Source organism: Malurus melanocephalus, unplaced genomic scaffold (genome assembly GCF_030028575.1).
Source record: "Malurus melanocephalus ecotype Western Australia unplaced genomic scaffold, MMel_1.1 scaffold_252, whole genome shotgun sequence".
NCBI lineage: Eukaryota > Metazoa > Chordata > Aves > Passeriformes > Maluridae > Malurus > Malurus melanocephalus.
The window spans coordinates 878655-890625 of NW_026623484.1; positions in this window are offsets into that span (position 1 = coordinate 878655).

Consider the following 11971-nt stretch of genomic DNA (forward strand, 5'->3'; position numbering starts at 1 on the left):
AATTTGTGGTACATATTTGGGTTACACAGCATGTGTGCACATATCCATCCGTTTGTAACTTCTTACCCCCAGGGAAGCAAATCTGACAGATGAGAAGGTCTTATTGGAGATGTGCCTTGGATTTGTTCCCTGGTGTCAGAGGGATGTGGCAGCAGCCCTGCCTGGGCTCTGGCGAACCTGAACACGGGAACCAGCAGCCAGAGAGGTAAGGCAGATGATCYAGTAAGAGCAGATCAATTAATTTTCTGAAAGACCTGATTGGTCCCCTTGGGGAACTCTGGAAAGTGCCTCCTGTCTCTCAGCCCACACAAGCACCCAAGGCTGCTGGGTTTAATGAGAGTGGCCATGTCCTGAGCACTGAGACAACCTGGTCAGAAACAGAGCAACCAACAGTTCTCATTAAAAACTGCACTAAATCCTTCTGGGATTCGACCAGCTTTGTTTATTAAGGATAGGAAAGATGAAACCCTCTGCAGGGCCAATGATGGAAAATGGGAATCTGCAGAGCACAAGGCAGTGGGCTGAAGGGGTTAACAGAGGGAMTGCTGGCCTTGGCAGATTTGACCAAGGCAGCCGACAAAGATCACATGCCAGGTGGRAGAGCCAGGTATTTAGCGGAGAGAGAAGATGCCTGCTTTGTGTTTGGAAGGGAGCTCTTATCCCGGGCTTTAAGCACTGGTGCTAGGGGATAGTGTCAGCAGCAGGAGATGCTGGGCTGGGATTCAGCAAGGAGAGAGGGCCAGAGCCCTGTGGGAGCCTGAAGAGGAGTTATTGTCATGGATGCTGGAGACCAAGGTTTGTGCTCCTGCCCAGGGCTCAGCCGGTCTCCATCCACCTCTCCTTCTGGCAGGAGGAAGTCCCAGAATTGCAAGTCAGAGCAGGATGTAAATGCTGCCTCCCAGAGGGATGTGTTCCCATGCTCRTGCTGGTGCCTGCTCTGCTACTTCAGTCTTCTTTCTTCTTCTGCCASTTCTGCTAGTGGCAGACCTCTGCCCCCAGCTCAGTCCCTTGGCCAATTTGGCAGAGCCCCCACCTCTCTGAGGGGACATCACAGCCATCTGACTACWGGGCTCTGGGCTGACAGTATATGCCCTCCTCCCTTCCTGGCCCTGCTGCTCCCAAGGGAAAGAAGGAGCTGAGGATCTGAGCACGAATATGTGAAGGTGAGTGTGTCAAATCAGGATGGCACCTACCTGGGAAAAGGTGATGTGTGAGTTTGAACTGACATGTGCAGAGCAGGACCCTGTGTTCTCTGCTACCAGAACATAATATGTACCTCCATCCTTAGGGAAAGAGAGAGTTCCAGCAGTGTTTTCTGGTTTGTGCACTAATTCACCAGATTTGGTAGGATGGAAGATACAAGAGGCTTTTATAGCCCAAATGAGCTTGGCTTTTGGTGTTTCATTGCTAAGGATGGAAGTTCAGATCAGGAAGGTGTATGAGGAACATCAGAGCTGAAGGGTGGAGGTTGATAGTGGTGTGTGCTGAACTAGCTGGTTCAATTTGTCTGTGTCCATCTGCCAGCTAAGCTTGGCAGAGGAATAGAGACATCAAAAACAAAAGTCTGATGGAAAGTAGAGACCCTTGTAGCTATTACAGCAAGGGGAAGACTGTTATCAGGATGCTTTCAGACTYCAGAAGAGGCAAGTGAGGGAAAGATGGCAGGAATGATGTATCCTGAGGCACAGCTTTGACTAGAGCTTATCTATTATGGTACCAGAATCCAAAGAATATGAGAAGAAGTGCCTGAGAAAAGGGGATTTTGCTAGCTCTGTTGCCCATGGAAGTGCTAGTTCAGAGCTGTGCTGGGATGTGACATCTCTCCATTCACACTCCCTTGTGTCCTGGACAGCTTGGTGCCAGTCGGGATCTGTTTCACATCCTGGGGTGGGACTGAACAGGKCTTGTGCCACGTAGATTTTGGTCYCTTGCTTTTAGGCTTGGGTGAGTGAGTGCAGTTGCTCAGCCTCTGGCTCTGCTTTGCACATGCTGCCTTTCTGTCTCCAAGAGAAACAAGCTTTAAAAAAGCTGCCACAAAAAAAAAATGCATATCTTTACATCATTCCAAATCACATTGTGAATAAATCTAGGGTGGAGTTGGATGGGTGGGTGCTGTCCTGAAGTGTCCCTAAGTGTCTTTTTAGTCCATACATTTGCTGGTGTTATTTGCAGTCTATTCTGGTTACAAAGCATAAGCTTTCTCCAGCTTCTTCCTGCTAAAAGAGCTTTCCTAAAGGTGGAAATTTCATCCTTACCAGTAAAACCCAGGTAAAACTGACCTGCTCCTCGGGGAGTCGGTACTGAGGTGCCCATCCCCAGTCCCTGAGCAACACAAGATAGGCAGCTCTTCTTGCCTTCTTGGTGGGAGCTTCTTTTTTTAGGACACAAAGTAYGAATGAAGAAGGTATTCTGCAGGCATTGTTGCGTGTATGTTAAAAACAACACTTGTCTTACAGAGCAGTCAAAGATCCAAATGTGCCTGTAACATGGGAAAAAAAAGTGTGAGGCCCCAGGTATGGTGAATTTGACCCTCCATCTCCACTTTTCACAGCTTCATGTTAATTGGAGAGTAGACACACTGCCAGCTCACTCTCTGGAGAGAAAAAGGCAGGAACCAATTTGCAGAGCCACATAAATAGGGAAGTAGGATTTTTTTTTTTACGTGGGAGGTGTTACCAGTACCACACATTACGGTTTCTTGGCTTTATCACATCGTAGGCTTTTACTGAGACATGAGTAAGTTTGCTAAATAAGGAATATGAAAATAGCTTGTGAAGTAGGTTGAGTCATCAGAGAAAATCAAATGGAGTTCTGACACTGGGGCCTCAGTTGTAAAGTCCTACTTTATTTTACCATTGCATTAGAAATTCTGGAGTAATTTCAGTCTTTTTATTTCAGCTTCAAAATTCAAAGTGCTCTGACATCTAAGTAAAGCTTACCAAATCCGTTCATGTTTTCCATCAGCAGTGGTGATACATCCCWATGTGTCCTGCCTATGAACATTTGCAGGGAATGTAAAGGTTACCAAGACAAATGGCTTCTGCAGTAATAGCWGAAATACTCGGCACTTCTTCTATCCTTGTCTAGTTATTGAAGAGGATTTATTGCCCCTAGATATCCCTTTCATGTACTAGCCTACCCCTTCGAAGTCACTGGCTGTTATTTGTTGCTTCTGGGAATCCTAGCAGGGCACCAAACAAACTTATAAAGGCAGCAACTCAAGATCAGGAGTGACCATGGTAGATAGAGAGGGAGAAAGAACCTCAGGGACAACATTGCCCAAGGACTCCCAGATTTCAGTCAGGGATTGCTCTCATATCCCGGAAAACAACCTGTGCTGGGGAGATCATCGTGGAAAGCATCTCTAGGATACAAGGTTGCCTGGGATCCATGGGACCCAAAAGAAATGCTGTACCTGAGGAGAAGTGGGAAAGACCTTTAGTATAAATACTGCCCCAGCCTCAGCCCATGCTCACTGCAGTCATGACTAGGACTTCAGGACAGGCACCATATAAAGGTTTCTGATCTGCTGGGACTGCTAGAGACTTAGAAATTAAAGGCAAAGTGATAAAGGTCTCAATTCAAACTTCAAACCCCCTTGGCATAACCATTTTTCCAGATTTGATTTTCTGAGCTAATAGTATTAGTAGAATTATACATTTGAGTAAGTGTTAATTGGACCAAGTTTATGTCCCCCAAGTGAAATGACAATGTAGTTTTTACGGGCTCTCTTTTTTCCTTTTTTTTTTTTGGGGGGGGGGTGGGGKGGGGGGRTTGTCAGTGTGTGAATAGTGGTTTATTTCTGTCACGGAGATACTCCATTTCTGAGATTCCTTTGTAAAGCAGACAGTGGGTGAGTCATCTCGTGTTATTAAATTGCCCATACATTGTGAGCTGCCTCCAAGCCCTGAACCAAAGCCTATTGCCTCGGTGGGGAGGAGGGCCCCTGAACACAATGGGATTCGGATCAGGCCTGGGATGCATCTTTATTTTAAGGAACCATTTGTGCTAATTGGAACTAAAACTTGCTTTTGCATTGAAATGGCATATGAGGTCTACAGGACTCAACTGGAACAACGGGTATATCCTCTCTGCTCTAATGCCTCCAATCATGTTAAGTCAAGTTAACTGGAAAATCAATTGACACGAATTCCAGCATGACCATTAACTTCCATCCGGCTGGCCACAGTGAAGCAGATTCCTAACAGGGCTGGAGCAGAACTGTGTTCATCTCCTAGATATGCTTTCAGCCTGAGGTCTCCCTAGCAATGCCCACATTGCCCAGAGTAATTACTGTGGCTAACAGCGAGCCCGGGGGTCAGGCAGTCTGGGATCAATTGTGGGCTCTGCCTGTGGATTTTCAGGGCAAGTGATGCAGCTGATCCTGCTGGCACAGCCACAYTTGTCAAAAGCATAAAGGAAGTGAGTGAGACCTGGACTGACCAAGCTGACCAGATGGATCCCTTGAGTATATAGAAAAGGACTGCAGCAGCAAAATTATGTTTTCCACAGGACAGCTCACTTTTGCAGAGAATATTTCTGCCCTGTTGGTAAAACAGAGCTTTGCTGTTGTGGCTTTGCTCATGCAAGAAGCATTTTGGTGCTAGRGCAAACCTGAATTTCTCCCTAAATGTTTCTCACAGGCCTATCTGTATGTCTCTGCAWCCGGTTGTGCATCAGGGATAATGATATCAGTCTCATCCTGAAGACAAGCATAAAGCTTTTTTCATATGTTTTCAATGCACATTAGACCCATGACAAAGACCATCCTAAGCACAAAATCTTGTTACCATGATGTATTTATTGTACTGTGCTTATGAGTCCATATGTTCCTTATTAGAAGAGAGAGTTTGTTGTGGGGTTTTGTTTTGTTGATTTTTTTTTCCCTTTTCCCCCAGGATATAATGTATTGGTTAAAAACAAAACCAATAGTGGAGCACTTTTAAACAGCCACTCTGCCAGGAAGCAGGCGATGGGAGCCCCGGGTGGGTGGCGAGAAATCTGTGTGCTACCAAGTGCTAAAGCATTGACATGGTTCAGTTTACTAAATCCAGCTGTGAAGAGCAGCTGGTTCTCTGGCAGTCAGCATGACAGATGCAGGCGGATATGCTCCAGAGAATTGATCAGGGGCCACCAGGGGAGAGCAGGGAGGGTAAACCRTTCCCTGCACTGTTAAGTGTTAAAGTGGCTCCTGGCAGTTCTGATAGCTGAGAGGAGATTTTCTGGACTTGTTTGTGATATCCGATGGGGATTCACTTCAGCCATGAAGAAAGGGGAAGCAGAAGACTTCTGCATAGCCAGCTACTGCCATTCCCATCGCTGTGGCTTGTGGGATCCTGAGGAAGGGTTGTCGGGAGATGTGGGGAATGTCTGTGGACAGCAGGGGAGGCTGCCAAAAGGCTCCAGACAGTGCTCCCATCTCGRTTTCTCTTCTCATTTCCTTCTCCATCCTCCCTCTATGATCCAGCTGGGGACGCAAGAAGAGGCAGCAGGCCRGGGTTAGGAGAGATCACGTAAGAGCAAGACACTTCCTTCGAGGGCTGGAAAAGATAATAAAGATGTCTGTTATCTGGCCTGATCTGTGAAAAGTTGCACCAGTGAGGCCTGCCAGCTTGGGTGTGACAGGAGAATGTCCTGCTGCCCCTAAGCTCCTCCTGGGAAGAGCCTGAGGAATGCTGAGCGCTAATGGGAGTGAGGCCCAAGATAATCCCTGGAGTAGTGGTTTTAGTTTCCATGAAAAAACTGGAAGTTGTCTTTGCTTTCCTTTGATCTTCAAAGCACAGGGGGAAATYTCACACTCAGAGAGGCCACCCGGTGTCAGATGAAGTTGCTGCAGCTTGTTAAAGTCAGTCAGATGCCACAAGGTCAGGAACTCACCTGCCTTAGTGTGAAAATGCGTTGCAGAAAGGAGTTTGATTTTTTGGGGGGGCTGGTTTCGGTGCTCTGGTTAAAAAAAATCACATKTGTTTGTGGATCCTGAGGCTGTAGATTGATGGCTTAAGGAGAGAGTAAAGCCCAGGCAGTATGATTCTGATGTGATTCATCAGTTTGGATATGTATTACTTTGTTGAATGGATGTGGTCAGCCTAAATAATTACTTTTGTTCTAATCTAATTACAGATTTACTTCAGCCACCTTATCCCAGGGTGCTAATGAGGAGCAAAGGCAAGGGGAAAGGATTTTGTTCAGAATTTCAGGATGCTCTGTGRCAGTCAGATATCCAGTCTGACATCTCTGTCAAATGCAATTTTGTTTGTACTGGCCACAAAGAKTAAAAAAGCTGCCCCAAAATGAGAYGGTCTTGGTCACAGACCTACACAGGCTATTTCTGCCCCTGCCCCATAGTCTGGTTTGTCACACGTGCTGAGTGCAGACATCCAGAGACTTCTCTGCATCCATCCCCCAATTTCTCCAAGGAGTCTCCGTGGCCCTCAATCAGTCTGTGTGCTGCCATTGCTGGGAACATGTTGAAAATATCCCTTTGGTCAATGATGTCATCAAACCAGCAACACCTCCAGGGTCAAGACAGGCACTGCTGCTTCCCCTTGGTCCCTCACCCCTCTTGTGTAACAGCAAGAATCAGTCTTCCTGYAGTCACATCTTCAGAGCAAGTAGCCAGCCCTGCAGATGGGGGACACAGATTAATGTCTGTGTGACTTCCTTACTGCYAGGATTACCTTACTGCCCACTAGAACATGAGGAGATTCTTTGGAAGCAAAATTCACCTCCTGMTSTCCCAGTCTTGCTGTCTGAGCTGGYGATCTTTCACYTGGAGCTTAGGATTAAACAGGTCTTYATATTTCAACCTTTGTTTATGATTGATTTTGATGAGAACCAGTTGATCCTGTCCTCCATGGGCTGTCCCTGAGCCCTGTGGATGAATGGGCAGGTGCTGGCCTCAGGAATGCCATACAGCCCCCGGAAAGATGCCCCTTCTTGCCCTGATGCCTGTGAGCTGGTGCTGACCCAGGTTCTCTTCAGGTCAGCCCCTACAGAAGTGTGGGATTCTGTGGGCTGCCACCCTYACTGCTAGGGCAGCCACTGGGTGCAACGGATCTGTGGGATCCAGAGTCCCTGATTYGCTTCTCCTTCCTGTTTGATCCATCCAAAAATGGGTCTGGGCTTGCATCTATGGGTGCCCTCCAGCAGAGATGACCCCATAAACAGCCCACTGCAAATCCATTCCCTTCTCCAGAGTTTAAAATAGAAAAACTATAGAGCAATGCTTTCTTCCACAAAATTTCCAAGTGCAAGGAAGCTTTTTGTTGCATCGCAGCAAAGGAAAGCAAGGCTGGTTTCTCCCCTKGGGCAGGATGTGACCCTGGTGGCCCACGCCATCTGCCGGCAGCGCTCCCGGCACGGCCCCGGCTGCGGTGTTCAATACCTTCATTTGATTTGTGATATTGGTGAACCGAGGGAAATTCATTCAACCACAACCACGGTTTATTCACAGCTCGTCTGAAAGATGATGAGCAAAACAACTGGTTTCCCTTAGTAAACCTAAGCAGCAGATTCATTCATAACAACATATGCTTTTTTTCAAAAAGGAACCCTTTTCTTTTGTCCGTTTTATGTCTAAGTTTTACCCCACCAGTCTCTTCTTGACAAATGTGTTAGCTTTCTTAAGATGTTGTTGGATTAAAGGGTTTATAGATGTATACTTAGCAGTCAACAACAATTATTTAACTTTGCACATTCAAAGGATTATAATGGTCAGGAGAAACCTTTTTTTTAACGTTTAAAAAGAGACTGTCTGACTGTTTTGAGTTGTTTAAAGTGACTAGAAACTGAGTCAGAAAAGGAAGAGCACAAAAAAACCCCTTTGGTGCTTTTCACGCATATTTTTCATGTAGCTGTCTCCCAGCATATTCCCCATACCTGGGACCCCTCCGGGCACACTGTAGGAGGGCAAAAAAGAGCAAGAAAAGGATCTTCAGATGGTGGGAAGAGGTACCCACCATGGAACAGAGATACCCCTGGCTAACACTGTGCAGCCAGCATCTGAACCTGTAATTATATCCACCCCTTATCAACTGAGATTTTTTTTTAAGACTCCTGCAGGCTTAGGGCTTCCTCTTCTAAGTTTTGTGACAGGCAGTTGCTCACTGTCAAAATTACAGACATTTCTGCAGGTTCTGGTGAGGGCTCAGAATGTGCATTGCAAGGTACAGGTGACTACACTTTTTGAGAGCAACATAGTTTGGTAATTTTGTTCAAGACAAAAAGAAATTACTGGAAAGGAAGCCTGTGTGTGGTTGGCTTGTATTTTTTTCAGCATAAGTGCTCCTTGTCTCTCAAAATCTGGTGAGTTGAGTGCRTTGAGGTGGATGCATGTGGCAGGGTCTGTTAAGAAAGCTGTTTTCTCTCACTTTGCCTGCCTGAATCTCCACTGTTATCAAAGGTGAGAGAAAGACTTGTTACGGCCTTGCTGCTTTAGGATTGAGACTTGAGAGGTTTAGGGGAAGAGGTGCTCTTGGCTGTCCCACAGTTACCCTGTTTGACCTTGAGCTAGATACTTTCTCACTGCCTTTGTTTCCCAACCCGAAAGTAGAATATCAGAATGTCTGTTTGAGAGTTCAAAGTGCCATTGTTCACTGGTTTCTGCAGGGTCTAACTGAAGTGTCCACRCAAATCCAAGCTCCCTGGTTTGCAACTGAGATCCTGCTGCAACACCAGCACTAAGAAGAACTGTGTCCAGAAGTTCTGCTTCCCCTGATGATTTCAAATGATGGAGCACAAGTGATTGACGTTGCAGTGARCCTACCGATTTCTACAGTCATTTGAAAAAGGCAGTAAATACCTCAGTGATTGCAGCCATTCATGAATAAAAGCAGTCTATACACGTGTTAGTTCACAACTGAAAGCGGTAATRGAAGAGGTTAATAACACTTACAGTGCTCTTCCCCTCTCCACAATAGGTTTAACATTTTTTTCTGAGAGAAATTCTACTATTTGAGAAGAGAGAAAAAAAAACTCTACAGAACTGAAATCCCATCTATATTTCCCATTAAGTTTCATGAAAGAAGTGCTTGACGTATTTTTATGCTGATGAAGCCTAGATGAATTAAAGCAGTGTTCCCACTTCCTCCTTTCTGATGCTAATGTCTAATTCTAGCATATTTATACAAAAACACTGCTTATAAAGCAGGGCCATGGAAAAAATCTCTGCAGCACCTACTGAAGCAAGGTGAACTCTGCTGCGTAGCGAGCACTGATTATATGTTTGCAGATTCTGAATATAGAACACTGTTTTATGAGCTGCCAGCTTTCTGCACTCCTACAGCCACAGCAGCTTGACAGAATAAAAATGACAAGCATCACACTTGGGTTGGAAGCATATTTTAAATATGTACTACCAAACAAAAAAATACCAAAAAATACAATAGCTAGCCCACCACTCTACTCCCTCAAGTACAATCTCTAAAAGCTATGTGACAAAACCCTGTGTGCAGGGGCCTTATTTGAAAGAGTCTTTGAACCAGACAATCATTTGCCACTTAATCCTTAATGAATACAGTTGCTATTTTTGCAAGCACGTCACACTGGTGASAGTGTTTGATGATGGAATATCAGTGGGATATGATTTTATTCCTATGAATAAATATATCCTGGTGTCTGTGCACATTTGTATGCACACGAGCCCTCTCCAGACTGCTGGATCCAAAGAGAGAATAAACTGCGGAATAAAAGAGATCACAGGTCCTTATTTTGTGCCTGTTCATAATAGCRATACACGTGTTGGTACACCTCAACAACAGGAAACTGTCTGGGGTACCAGATGTGGGTTGTTTGACTTGAAGCAGGGTTTTCAAGAAGACTTGGTGCATTCAGGCACAACAATGTCAGAGCAACAGTCAAGACAAAAGGCAAATTTTCCTTAGATGGTTTCTCTGAACCCCTTCTTTAAGGAACRACGATTAAATCCTGTGGGAGTCTATGATTAAGTGAAAATAAGCTTCTGAACTACAAAGGAAATCTCTAAAATGTGACTCAAGGCATCCTGTAYCTCTAAAAGCAGAAAACAAAGAGGAATGAACTTTATAACTTGCCAATTTAAGAACATTTCTATGCCTATTACTGCCCTGAGAAGGTCCACCTGTGTCTTTAGCAGAAGACTGTTAGTGAGGAGATATCCTGGCTCTTTGTTGGGATAAAACCCTCCCTGCAGTGTTTCAGCAGAGGTTKGACTGCACTGCCTGCTGTGGAGGGYCAACAGAAYCTCAAATGGACAATATTGAGATTGTCCATTTCTGCTTTCTCCAGAGAGTTTCAGGTGGTTTTGAATATTTCAAGTTTATCTAGAATGTGTRAATCTCTGTGATCTAGGTTGTGTAAACGTATACAATTTATTTACATGCAGATATTAGCACAAAAACAGATGTAAATTTTTTGACCTGGTACAAGATTAGTCAATTGTGTTGTAAGGAGAAGTGGATAAGTGGGGAATCTGACTTTTCTTTCATTTCTTAAACTCTCTTCTCCCCCTGCCATGGGTCTCCTTGGATGGACCAGGCATCTGGGACCTGAACTACTGGCATCTCTAACTCACTTCGCTCCAGAAAAAGCGAAGAAGAGCAAATTTAGTATCACAAACTAATCCTAGAGAGAAGCTCTGAGACTTATTTGAGGATTTAAAATTTCCTAAAATCCTAAGATGAAAGGGATTTTGAAAATGCAAATAGGGAAAGTATTTTTCCCTCAGTCCCATTGAACGGAGCTATTTAAATGCCAAAGAAGACTGGCAGGAAATTTTCATTTTGAATTTGTTTGCAGAGCRACCATTAAATGCTTTAGTTTTTTAAGCCCTGTGTTTTCTGAGGAAGCAATGGACCATGTCTTCATAGGTGCTGGTAAAATCTGTTAAAATAGCCYCTTGAAGGGCTGTTAGTAAAACGATTTAATTACATGGCATTTAAAAATRTCTGGGACTGGGGAGATTTTCCTATTAGGGAAGAAAAGTAATTCATCCATCTATTATTGTAGGAGAAGTAGAAACAAGACCTTTCTGCTTAAATTTAATYTTTATTAGTGTTAAGAGGTTCAGTGGAGGAATTCTATTCCATGTTTTAGAAGTGTTGGCTATTGCTGCAGTTTTGAAGGAGCACTGTCAAATTGAAAATCGCATTTTCTCTAAGACATCGTGCTTCTACTGTTGTCACAACAGCTCCTGAAATTACCATAACTAGAAGAGATTGGGTGAAAATTAATATTTCTCTCCCTCCATTTTGTTTATTTTTGTGTGTTTGACTGCTCCTCAGGGGAGCTGAAGAGCGGCTCTCTGGGAGGTACAGGAGCAGCCACAGCAGGCAGTCAATCTGTTTTCCTGGGAATATTTCTTACCATCGCTGTTTGCCCAGCTCATCCTGGGTACATATTTGGCTTCGCCCAGACTTTTCCCCTGGGGATGCGGAGCTCGGCTCCCAGCCCCACAGAGCCATGGGCCAGCCGGGAGGAGATGGCTGAGGGAGCGGATGCGGTGGGGCAAAGGGCGCGTTAGGGAAGGCCCGAATGCTGCTGATGTCTCTTTTCTTTATAATTTTTTTATGTTTTAAAATGATTTTTACATCCTGAAACGGAAGTTGGGACTTCAGACCGTGCCTTTCTCCCACCTCCCCCTCAGAGCGGCCCCTCAGAGCGCCCCCTGCAGGCGCGCGCCGGCGCTCGTCCCGCTCCCCTCAACTTGCCTTTGGCGCCCAATCCGCCCCTCGGCGGGAGAAACCACTTCTCCCAACTCCGCGGGGGGAGACCCGCGCCCCGGCAGGCACCGTGTCTCGCCTTCTGCGCCACGCAGCGCCTTCTAAAAGGCCACCGAGACACTTTAGAAGACAGAAAAAAGGGAATTATTGCTGCAAAATAGGTCGGGACTTCTTCGGCGGGACAGGAGCGCTTTCTCTGCTCCGCACTTCTCCCTCCATGTGGCGCTGAATGGTTCGCGCCAGGACGAAACGGGGAGGGTCCGCCGCCATTTTGT